Raw genomic sequence first — 13,634 nt, 5'->3', positions numbered from 1 at the left:
AAATGTTTACCCGGCTGGGTAAACTTTGCATCCGGGCCTTGTGGCAAATTGTCGCCTAATTCGAATTAATTGTGGCAGCCGAATGAAACGATTCGCCGTTGTGCGATAATTCAAAGCGGCACTAAGTTAATGGCTCGAAGCTGTTAAAGCATTGGCATGAAGTTTATCAAGAGCAACTAAACCGATGACTTGTTGCCTTTGAAGTATGTGTCACTTTTTTGGCATGAACAGCTACACACTTTTATAGACAACGGTTTGCAATTCATCATCGAGTGCCGGGTCGAATTGATACGTACCACTTACGGTACATTAAGCCTGTGTCAACACACTGCTGCTTGCCCGTAACGCATCACGCCCAGATGGCCAGTTAGATTATTTCCCAAAAACTACCATGCCGAAACCATTTATGATCCGTGCGGCAATATCCCACGAGCAGCATTCAACCATGGAACCATAGGTCCAGTATAAAAACAACCGATAAGCTCTTTATGTCATCATTACCCGCGGTCGGCGGAGTGGAGCGCACAAAAAAAAACAATTCACGCGACAATTGCGTGCAATTTACGCATAATGTGCGCATAACAGCCGTCTTATCGGTGGTTTTTATTAATTAGATCACAGCAATCCTGCAGAACCGTCACTTTTTTCCGCGGGGTAACAGTTGGTCACCATAGCGCAGCGCGAGACAGTTAACGGAAAGCAGTGAACCACCACCCGAAATAGAAGTGGAGACGCTCGCTATAATTCGCTCGATAAATTATATAAGTCTACGGCGGCCGACAGTGTCGAGGACGCGGTTTTTGCCTTATCAGCCGTGTGCGTGTGCGTAGGTTGTTTCGATCGGGTTTCGATTGGGTGAGCTGCTAAGTCGGATGTTTTTGTTTGCTGTTCAATCAGATTTTGTGAGCCATTGCAATGCAATGGCTAGAGCTTTAAAATAAGAAGCTTTCCATACGTGTTAGTGACCATTTGGTGAAAATGAAACAAATAGTACGAATTTTGTATGCTTTAAATGACAGTAAAATAATTGAAAACGATTATATTATATTAATATTTTTTTTTTATTTCCTATTTTTATGTTAGTCAGCTTAGATGAAATCTGAAAACAGTATAGGTTAAAGCTATAATAATTTCTATAATCGATAAGTACGATTTAAATCTTTTATCGTTGGATTACACCTTTCCTAAGTAGTGAACGCATAACAGAGGATTAAGCAGCCGTCGGTTTTCGGGATAAAATCCAAAATGAAGGTGACGAGGCGGAGTGATCGAATTTCTGACCTATAGCAAGTATCGACAACAGCATTGATGATGCTGGCTGTTAATTGACCATTCTTCAGTACAGGGAAACTTCTCCACTTAAAACACCTGTCATGACGGTTGAACAATTTTTCATCCAGTACTAACATTGACGTTTAAAATAATGATTTTGTCCAACATTTCAGGCGCATTCGAGAGCCTAATGTGTGTCAAGCGACAACGTCATTACGTCGAACCATATAAGATGAACTCATTATCACACAACGAATTGTATTCGTCAGGTTCGGATGGACTGATCATGTCATTTAAATGACACCGTACAACCCAACCTGTAAACTCTTCCTAGGGGTTACTCATATGAAGCGAGGTGGTGCGAAAGTTGCAAATCGCGAGGAAGACTTTGAGTCTTTGATGTATCTATCAGAATGGTCAGGGTTAATGGTTTGGTTGATGACATAATTCAACCGTGAGTGGTTTAAAGGTCATTTACAGTAGGGGAAGATCGCGAAGCAGCCGATTTAGCATCCGATTAGGAAGCAAATAAGTGTGAATCGGAGTCAAATCAAATTTTTTCTCAACTTGAAAGTACGTCAAAGACCGATGACCGATGTAATTTGTACGAATCCACTCTTGGGGTGTGAAATGGGACTCATCATCAAATAGGTGTGTCAACAAATTGTGAAACTCAACAGTCTTCGTGATGCATTCGCGTGCTTGAATCTCAATCGCCACTGTCACGATTACTCAGCGGGGCGCAGTAAACCACGAAAAGTAAACATCCATTCTTGTGGGATATTTATCTATCAACTAGATGGCATTTTCCTTCAGCGCGAGAAAAGGAGAAAAAAGGAATCAATGGGAAAAGTAAAGCCAAGCAACAACTATCCATGATCCATGAACAATGATAATCACATTCCAACAAATTGAAATCGTTCCCGGAATTTGGTGAAAATCGTTGGCAAAGAATTAGGCAAAGTTTCACAACAGCGTCTACAGGGAACAGTCTACATCTGCATGCCGAAAGCATTGTAGTAGAAGATTTTAACCATTTCGCTTGAATTCATCGTATCACGATTGCTGAAGTGATACGAAGTTGTGCCCACTGTACTGTGTCGCCTTTGCCACAAATCGGAATCGACCGGTGGTAGACAAAAACGATCGGAAAGTTGCTAAAACCGCATCCCGGATGTTAATTTTGCTTTTGATTCTAGGGCAGGATGAGTCTGTTTGCCGTGAGTGGCAACGTGTTAGAATTGTGACGTAGAAATGTAGTGGTTGGTGGTCATACTTCAAGCCTTCTTTGTGGTAGAGCGTTTTGCGTCTTTTGGATAATGGCTCGGCCCGTCAATGGCTTGACTTTTGGAAATTCATAAGCAAAGCCTATTCTTCATTCAGAATCATTCTTTGAAATTATGCTGAGACTTAACCGTAGATTGTAATTAGTTTTTGGAAAGGTTATTGTTCGGACCAATCCATTCAAACATCTTTCCCTGGCTACTAATTGGAAGTTTGCCGAAGATAAATGGAACGTGCTTAACGGAAGATTTCTATGACAACCAAACATACAGTATGAATCTTGTTGATATATGCATTCTATATTGAAAGCCTCTAGTAAGCTCATTATTCTGACCATTAACAAATCGCTAACAATCGTCCACGCAGGACACTGCTTGAGTCACCCACGAGGCAAATTTATTGACTTTACCTTGATTCATACCCTTTCTCCATAGTAACCGGTAACTTTTGACAAGCGTTTTGAGCGTCTTCCAAACTTTTCTTCCCACATGCAAACACGCTCGGGTTTGCTTGTGCAAACATTTTCGCGAATCAATATCGCTGCTCACTTATCAGATCGAGGTTGTCAAAAGGAGTTGTCTGGCAACGAGGGTTCAGAATGGACCGAAGTGCTTGTAACATTTCGCGGATTGTATGCTGTCACCAAGAACCCACCTAATCCTTGCCTAAAACCTCTGAAAGTGAAAGCACTTACCGGATACGAGGGGGACCGGGTAGGTTTGTGAAGGTCTGTGACACACAATAAAGCAATACTGTTGCTGCTGCTCGTTTGGCGGTGGCGAGTTTTTGGAAGGGAATGGTAATACTACTTTGGCCACATAATTATGTATAATTCTTTGCCGACACACGACGACACGTCATCGTCACATGCTGAGCGTTGAGGCGCTAGCGATTGAATGGTTTTAGGCACAAAAGGGAGCACGTTTCAAACAAAAGTGTGTCACCATTATAGGTGCCACCCTTGTTGGAGCAAAGCTGCCACTAATAGGCCCCGAGCCATTCATTCGTTCGCGAATAGTAATTCCGCCAGTGGTTGTATAGGAATAATAACTCTCATTCAATGTTAGTGTGTTTTTAATGAATAAACGATTCATCGCGATTAATGTTAAGTTAAATAGTATTATTTATTGTCCCGCCTTTGATGTACGTCAATTAAAATCTACCGAGCAGCTTTTGAGCAGCACTTTATTCCCTTGTGCATTAGTTGAACAGCACAGTGAACCTTTAATAACACGTTTAATCAATATAATTCTCATAATGTTACGGCTAGGTAGAGAAGATACTTCTCAACAGCACTGCAGAAACTTTCAAATGAAATTGTTCATTTTGTTCATCTCATGAATGCAATTTTTGCCATGCATTTTCCGCTTTCCATTTCAGCGCATACATTATAGTGCTGGTTCTATAAACTCGTGGAGCCCCTCTGTTTAATTACTTAGCAGTCATAAAAGTTCACGGTCAACATTGTGAAGGTAAAACAGTTCCTTAAAGGTATGACATTTCATTGACACGACGGTGGGATGAGCTTTAAAAAGGATCATCGCTTTGAAGATTTTGCTTAAGGAATGAGCAACGTTTTTAAATTAGCAAAGTGTGTTTTTGATAGTTAAAAATATGGCGAGTCCATCCATCCATGTTCTTTTGTATTTATTTCATTTATTTATTTACTCCAATATGACGGCATTTGCTTTTGTATATTTTGTAATATTAAAACTCCTATAGTATCTAAAGAAAATACTGTAATTTTAATTCGATAAATAATATTTTCCCCCAGCCTCTATAGACCAACATAACGTATGCTACGTTTGGGTAAATAAAATACAATTTCATCAACCCGTGCACTAGTGAAAGTTTACAAAATATCACAATTCAATCAATTTGCCTTCCTGCTGCGAGACGCCAGACCGCTATGTGAATCTCATAGCACGCAGCAAAAGCACATCCGCTCAATAACCCCTTCAACTACGACCGTTTCAACCGAACCGAGTCCATAACAAGGTAAAACCAATGTTTAAAAATCAAACAGAGTAAAACAAACCCAACACCCGATGGCGTGTGAATCGCCAAGTGAGGTTGGTTCAAGCAAAAGGAATCGCGCTTATAACTGAAAGAAAAGTGTGTATGTATATATAAATAGCAAATTTACACAACCAAGCACCTAAAACACGCTGAAGTTGAAATGTTTTCCAGGAATTTTGCAGCAGGAAAGTCTTTTCCGTTTCATGCCCTTGCTGTGTAGATTTTGTACAAAACGAAATGCATTTTTTTAGTGCAAAAAATGAAAAAAAAGCATTACGATAGCGAAAACTAGCAAAAGAGTTCAACTGAATGAGTTTATTGGATCTTCAGGGCAAATCGTGTGCAACAGTTGGGCAGGGTAAATGTGTTTGTGTCGAGGCTGCTGGCTTCGCAACCATCTTCAATGGCTGTCATAGCCGAACGGACAGACAAAGCCCTCGTATCGGATCAGGTCTTTCAGAAAGTCAATGGTGGAAAAAAGACAACGTATCAAAGCGATACAAAGTGGTAAGGTTAATAAAGCTTAGTTGGGTGGGATTTTTCTCGGGTTAACTATGCTCTCGGCAACAGCAAAAATACACCGACTGCCGCACCTTCACATGGAACGACCGTTTCGGTCAATCTTGAGGCGGAAACGCACCTTCAAGGAATGTGTAGCGACTGGGTAGCGACTTGCCGTGAGTCGCACTTTATCATCCGGCTCAACCGGCCGCTGGTCAGATGAGCGTTTCGTCGTAATCTTGGGCTTAGCAAAGATGCTGAAAGTTGCTCAGCCCGTCAACCATGGGCCCCGGAAACGAGCCACACAGGAGATAAATAATAATAACAACTTCATCTGGTCGTTTCGGCACGGAGTGCCTCTTCTTGGTTACGGTGGACGACCCGCACCGTACGGTTTTGTACCAGTGGACTTCTTGACTTTCGGACCCCTGCACCGCCGTGCAGTTGTGGCGTGTGAAGGTGAACCGGAAAATTTGATTAATCTACTGCTCGCTTGCCAAGCGTCCGAGCGAACGTAGCATCTTGTGCTGCTGTGACTTACGCTGAAGTTCTATTTACATTCCCTCACCTGACTGCACTTCGCCAAGAAGGAAACTTGTATGGAAATTGCTTTAAAGAAGTGTCTGGTGTTTCTTTTGCGAAAAGTTTGGCGACCATTTTTAAGCGCACTTCATTGGACTTGTTCTGTCGTTTGTCGTCGTTTTGATCATCCATTTTATTCCAAGAAATCAACCAAGAGACAACTAGGTGCAAAAGTCTTGTTTGAAATCATTTGAAGGCAGAAGCCAAATCTGACCACAGCCGTAATTCAATTACACCTTCAGAAATGAAACAAAAACCACCTGCCCTGGTTACCCACAGAACCACAACCTGGCGGTTTTGCATGTTGGCTGATCACTTTCCTATCTTATCCATTTCGCGCTGAAACCAGCAGGCAATTTTCCGTCGGCTGAACGAGAAGCGAATTAAATGGCACAATCGGAGATGCTGATCTACTTTGTGCGATTACCTCCCGGGTAGAGGCAAAGGGACGAAAACAAAACAAAAAAAGACGAGCCGAAAGAGAACGAGCAAGAACGAAACAGATTGAAAATGGTGAAGAGGAAAGAAAGAAATTTGAATGCAATGGATGGAGGAAAAAGAAAACCGGATTCCGCAAGCTAATAGCATCCGCGTTTGCTAGCCACGGGTACCTCGTTTGCATTTGACAATATCGGATTAATTTTAAATTCGTTATGTTTCTCTAGCTTTCCAGGAATGGACACGTGGGTCCGACAATCCGGTAATGGTCACTTGTTGCTGCGATACTGTTTTCCACTGAAACATCATGTGAAAGAAGAAGGATATTTCGAGAGAATCGTGTTGATGCGCTGGTACGATCTTATGACAAAAGAAGTTTGAAAACATAAAACTAATACAAAAACTAATAAAGTTTGCTTTAATGGTGCTTCGCAAGCTTACAGAAATAATTAAACACAAGGCCAGTCGTGACTCGTAAACAATTCCATGTTCTTTAAAAAGAAGAATTTACGATGCAATTGAGCCTAAATGTATGCAATCATAAGACACTTCCAAATAGAACAGGTGTTTATGCGCCTTTTATTTTATTAATAAATATGTATGGGCAGTCGAAATTCTCTTTTGCAACTGTAGGTAAGATATTTTCTCTAAAAATATAATAAATATACACAGCATATCATCCTATTTTTGTCATTCAAAAAATTGTGGTACATTCATGGTGCACCAGGCGTCTCCACAGATTGCGTGCTGGTAAACAATCAGGCGCCTCCATTAAATTAACACAAACAATGGGGCATATCATAAGTTCAGCCTGTATCTGTCAGATAATACAGGTATCGGGCTGTATTATTCTGTACAGATTCGTAAAGGACATAGAATTTTCATAAAATCGATTAAAGTTTAGAAATGTATCATTAAATTCATTTAAATTTAAAATGTAAATCTTACAATTTAAGTAATACTTTTTCAGTTGTTTTCGTTAACACTTTTAGTTTACTTTTTAGCATACGGGAAACATGGCCTAACCTGGTTCAGACCAGCCAACAAAATGGTTTGTTTTGACATTTGTCGAGCAGCTGATCGAAGCGTTCATTAGGAAAACAATCTAATCCTTTTTTCCTAGGCTTACCTTGGCTTGCCTTTTGTATGGTGAACTGTAAGCGGATAAGCTAGGAAACGTCAAAAAGCATACAAAAAACCGGCTTAAAGTATGATTACGGCCAATGCTAGTAACACAAATAATACTAGTCACCGAAAAGGAAATTAAACTGGCATACCAATGTCATAGACTGTTGAACTTTTAAATTCTTGAATTATGTGCCCTTTGAGATGCAATTGCACATTCCAAACGTAAACTTTTTGCAAACAGTTGCAACCCCGGTATCTTGTCTGGGTAACAGGTGAAAATTTTCATTTCCCTATCATATTCTCAAGTCATACCGATAACTCAACGGAGTAAAGCGAAGTAATGATCCCCTTTTGTGTTTGTTCTTACGCTCTCTCGCTGTTTGGTAGCTGTGTCCTTGAGAAGTTAAACATTCCTGGAGCGGTTTTTTGTTCACAGTTCGAAAGGTTTTTTTCCAGTCATAATATCTAGTAACGTGAATTGGCATAAGCGTATCCTTCTCTAGAGATTACGAACTATCCAAAATATGAGAAAATGGAGAAGAATTCTACGCTCTACCTTAGGTCTCCGCCCCAGCTTAACCCATTTATTTTGCTTTTAAGGCTTTTTTTTTCTAGCAAGTGGCTTCACTTATAGCAGGGCTGTTTTTCCCTCCTATCTATTTGTTAGCGGCCGCTAAGCCGATAACTGTTTGTGTAGCGTACGATGGTGGCTCTTTTTATATTCCTTCTATGTTTTTTTAATGTTCATCACCTAGGAAAATTTACGAGCACTGGGATAATCTTTTAATGCGACACCTGTGGAATTAAGGCTTCTAAGGAATAGCTGCTTCGTCGGTGAAAGTGTGTTTGGAAAGCGTAGGAAAGTGCCCTGCAGCATTTAGATTCCCCTTTTTATGTATTTATTAGCTTGTAATAGATTTATGAACAATAAGTAATATCTCTTCGGTGTTTACAGTTTTATAAAGAAGCTTTTTGAAATTCGATATTGCAAATTTTCTTCGTAAATAATCATATTTTTCTGTAACATTTCCGGAAGGATATGAAAGTCTATTTTGTTAGCTTTTTTATATTCTCTTAAAAATTGACCAATATGGGAAGTATATATGTACAGTAATGGGATTAACTATAGAAAAATCTCAACTCTAAACATTTACATGTAAACAACCAATAATGAACTTTGCATTATATGTTCAAATATTTATCCTGTATCATCTATTCACCCTGAAAATGTGCAATTTATTGATTTACACATTCCTCAATCAATTAACGTTCATGCGCATCTTTGATTGATCTTAAAATATAAACTTCAAAACCCCTAAGGTCGTCCATTTTTGAGAGGCTAAGGACGATAATTTAATCGTCAATGAAAGGAAGTCCGGTGTTTCGGATTTTATTCAATCCATTGGCCGATTAGTGAGCCCTGGTAGATGTCTTCGATAAAAAATTCAATGACGTACCTATGCAAATTGTCCATACTTCTGGCGACCTTTTATCGGTTCATCGAAGCAACGATCCATTACCGAAATTTCCCATCCTGGGCCACATGTACACGGTCCCTTTTAAATCATCGCTTAACTCTTTAGCGCGTCTAACGGCCGCTAGCCACGTTAACGAACCGTTCTAGCGTAAGTGTGACGCCGAGCCGTACTGTAATGGGAGGAAAATTGAATCACCGTTGCAGCACACGGTGAAAATTGTTTACACCGTTGTCGCGGAGGCAGCATGCCTGTGATTAACACGGGTCCTCAGCAACCTGGAACTGGATGACCGGTTACAGGACGGGTTCAGTTTCATCAACCGAAGAAGTATTTGCTTCCGGCACCATTCGGAAGTATCGTTTCGGGTCGATGATTTCGGGTGTCGTCGATGAAATTGCCCGCGGGTTCGTTTCATTAAACTTTATGACTCGCGCCAACTATCTTCGCGTCACCGCCGGGCGCAATAGATTGTATTGGGACATTTTCTGAAAGAAAGACACTCTAGCTGGATGCTTCAAAGCCGTGAAGAAACTTTACCATTACAAGTTTCAGCAAAGGAAATTGTGTGCATAATGGGACAAATTTGTGTGTGTGTGTGTTTTTTTTTTTGCTTTTCTCGTGAAGATTTACTAAAGCGTCATGAAATCAATCAAAACCAGTTGATTTACGGTTCCAAAACCGGGAGCAAAATTTAAGCCCTCGGGGGAGAGCTGGGATATTGAAATCGATTTTCATAATCATCTCACGCTTTCTACGGAGAAGTTCACTTAAAAGTTTCACCTCATCGAGCCTAATACACAGCGACCGGCCAGTCAGTACGAAGGCTTTTACGTTTGAAAAATGGGTGCCACGAAAGGTGGGAAAAATGGTCTGCCGGTGGTCGGGAAGTTTTATACTTCAATCACTGGGTGAACCGAAGGGAGTTTATAAATAAATCTCGATTAGACTGACTCGGTATGCAACATGCGTACTAAATGGTCGTGGTGGTTTTAGCGCTGGTTCTGCTATGTTATACATGAGCCATAATCTACCTGAAGCCTCGTTGTTGTTTGTCACACATTATATGAATTGATGTCCTTTTTTTGGTTTTCGGATTTTAATGACTCGGTAATAAAAGTGTTATCATTTCGCATGCCTAATGTAAAATGTCTTACATTTTTGGCCGTTTTTACAGAACATAACAATATTCACTGTAGATTTAGTCAAGTGAATTATAACGATCGAAAATAAATTATCTATCCTGCATGTAATAGATTAAAGATTCGTAAGCACAACCATTTTTACGTGCAAGAAAATTAGTTGCTACACTTTAATAAAAAGCAAGAAACAAACACTTTGACCTTCATGTCTTAAAATATCTGCCGGACTTTATGTCGTTTGGTCGTTTAATGAATAATAGACTGTAAATGTTCTGCAGGTGTTCGAGGCGGTTTAAAATTAAGTCATATTTTCTTCTACTTTTCCAACTTAAATATCGAATAGAGTAAAGATTTCATTTTATAAGTTAGTCGAATAGTCAGCCTTTGTAACTAATAACCGGTTCGAAATCAACTAAAAATGCTGCTCTTTTACATATTTCGACTGTCTTTAATCGTTTCGCTGTCTTTGAATAAAGGAAATGCCTTTGAAAGATGCAAAGATTGAGTTAATCTTCTCGTGTTATTTAGTTTTATTTAAATCTGTATTTATTCGCTTGAAACAAAACAATTTCCAAACATGCATATGATATGTTCAACAATTCGCAGGATGGACATTAGAAGCAGATTAAAGCTAATGATGCTTTGTTATTGCTTGATGATTCAATGTACAATTTTAGAAATACAGTTATATAGAGTTTAGCATCTTTCGGTTCCGAATAAGTATCTCCTTGATGCTGATCACACGGTAATAGGTAGACAATGCAGCAAATCTATAGAACAACTCCATTGAAGAGATGTCAATGAAAAGCATTGTTTTACTGTGCTAGTTAGCTTCAACGAGCTTCAACCTTAGCTTCAACGATAACAAGATGCAAACGATCAGTAGAGGCAATATAAGGCAGAGATAAGTAATGTAAGTATTTGAGTAATAATCTATAAAAATCTGCAAATAAGTATAATATGCTTCTTCAATTTCCGAAGTTCAAGTACAAGAAGTACGTGTGCATACAAATTTCCAAGTTAATTATACTAATGAATGATTTTAAAACCACGTTTTCATCACTAATTACTATAGCATTAGCGAAATGGCGTGTTGGTTCTACTCAGTAAAAAAATCGCTTGAGCCTTGATTGTTGTGAAAATGTTCCACGTGTTTATCACCTATTGCCTCGCAAACACTGCAATGGAAACCTCGATTTGACATCGTGACACGCACCTGATGATGATATTTTTGGATCGTTTTGTGCAAATGGAAAGCAAAACGGTAACAGCAATTGCCGGTGTCGTAAATTAATTTAGCGCCAAATTTTCGCTCTAGGAGAAATTGGAGTTTCGTTTTTTTTTCTATGTGCCAACTGTTTCTCGCTTTACTTAGTGGAGTAACCTTCATATTTCCTCGTTTGCTTGCTTAGTGTTTGTGACCCGCAAGCCCGGTTGACCACACACTGTCAACATACGATCAATCGATACGGCTCGGTATTCACATTTTTGGACGTCTTGCTGCTGCCCTCCCTAACGATTGGCCCCACCATTTGGTTTGTGCACGTTCCAACCTTAAATAAACCGGTTGATAGAAGCGCCCCAGCTGAACCCTCGGCCATCCACAGCTACCTGGGCCGGTAGCTTAATACCGCCGCAAATCAAATTCCAAACGTACGCAACCTAGCTGACCCGCCGGGAAAATGCCACCGTGCCGTGACCTGGGCAGCAAGTGTACGTCAGTTTGCTAGCACGGGAATTATTTCTTCGTACCACCTTCACTTGGTAAACCACTGCGAAGGGTGGTTCTTCAAGGGGTAACATATTTCAGACACGAACCTCGTCCAAGATGCCACACATGCCGACGTGCCGGTATGTAAATCTTTCCCGCGTGCAGGACTGGAGTTGGAGTTGCAAGTTGGGAGATGCAGGAGAAAATAAAAAAAAACTATTCACACGCACGATAACTTCATTGGTTCTTAAGAGGTTGTTTTAGGGAAAGAGATCCAGAAATTTCCCAAAACAAATGATATTTTCTTCTAAGATTTACCACCACTAATGAAGGGATCCAATTTTTGCATGATTGTCGGTTTTCATTAAACCATAAATACAATTGTACTGGCCTTTCCCACCCATTTTCTTAAAATCTCGCCAGAAAATTTCTCCACAATTAACTTTTGTGTTGCTCTCTCTCTCTCTCCCTGTTCTGTATCCCTGCTCTATACACGTATACAGCTTTTTCCAATCCGCACTTAACATTCCACTAGCGGTCGAACTCCACTCTCCGTGGGCAATTTGAAGTGGTATTAATTTGTGGTGTACTTTGCTAAAATATCCCCGTTCCCCGTTCCTACCTGCCCGGCATGATGCTGGCTTATTGTTTTTGGTCAGCATTCCGATAAGGTGGAAAAGTAAAAAAAAAAAGATGAAAAGGGAACATGATTCAACCCAAACCATCGAACGCACCGAATTTTATGCCACACGATCGGAATGTTTTATTAGCCAGGCACCATAAGCGTTTTCTACGGGAAATATTTGCCCAAAAAGAATGTAAACATTCTCCACAATTGAGCTTTTTGGTAATTCGGTTCTTGCTTCCTTTTTTTTCTCGCTCGCTACCTATCGTTCTTTTAAGGTTTGAATTTATAAAATACGCCTGTGATAAAATTTTAAACGCAAACTTAAGTGTTTTAGAACTGAAAGGTATGTGTTTAAAAAAACAAATCGAGGTAAAGAATTTTGCATGAACCTCACGAAGAAATAGGTTAGTAGAACGTTTTTTCTACACTATACTCCATAAAAATATTCAATTTATAACACTGAGTTGAATTATGATAGAAAATTATTTGCAAGTGTTATGCTTACCGACGGAATGTATGCTGAATGTGCTTGTATAAATTCAATAAGAATTTAATACTTTATTCACAGTAATCATTTTTCATAGTTAAAATATATTTCGTTAGTGTTGACGTTCACTCTAAATGTTTGTTTTGCTAGTAGAATTTGTTCATGTACTTTAAGTGTAACACTATGAATTGAAAAAAAAATATTTAAGTGCTCGATCAATAGACTTTATTGCAGCACAGCCAATAGACTCCTGAGTTCTAAAGTGTCCTAGACTTATGTATTCACAACATTTACATAAATGTGTTGTCATATGCACTTAGTTAAGAGCAATAAAAAGGTTTATCTTTATTCCAATGTTGGCATTATTAACATTTTCTATTATTAGGTTTATATCAGGATTAGGACTGCGAAGATACATGAATATTTCTTAGAATAGAATAGGCAAATGTCTAATCATTACATATAAGAATAAAATAAAAAGTTTTAGTCACTTCCATGTTCAAAACTGGGGTATTTTAAAAAACAAAACAATAAATCTTAGCTAAATATGTTATTACTAGTCAAGATTTTAATAACGTTAATCTAATACAAAATGATGTTAATGAGTAGTTAGTTATATTTTTTTAATTTTTCAGCTGTGGATTAATATCAATCAATGGTCTTTTTCCTAAAATTATTTCTTTTCCATATACTGTTTGGGATCATGGTATTAATTTATGTTCATCACAACAAATAATCCTTTTTTCACATCAATACTTACTTCACCGGTTTAGTTGCTCTCAAACACTATAAACCTTCCAATATGTCCAAAGCGTTTCCTGGGTTATATGAAAACTTCTTCCACACTTATTATAAACTTCACTGAAAGATACTTTTCTCGTGCGTTTAGCCGTATTTTTGCACTACAAAAGTCAGAGAAACTGTTTTACACAACCGGGCGCTTGGAGATTCCCTCCGAAACAACTCC

This window comes from Anopheles marshallii, chromosome 2 (assembly GCF_943734725.1).
Source record: "Anopheles marshallii chromosome 2, idAnoMarsDA_429_01, whole genome shotgun sequence".
Classification (NCBI taxonomy): domain Eukaryota; kingdom Metazoa; phylum Arthropoda; class Insecta; order Diptera; family Culicidae; genus Anopheles; species Anopheles marshallii.
Note: the sequence above shows the minus strand (reverse complement) of the source record.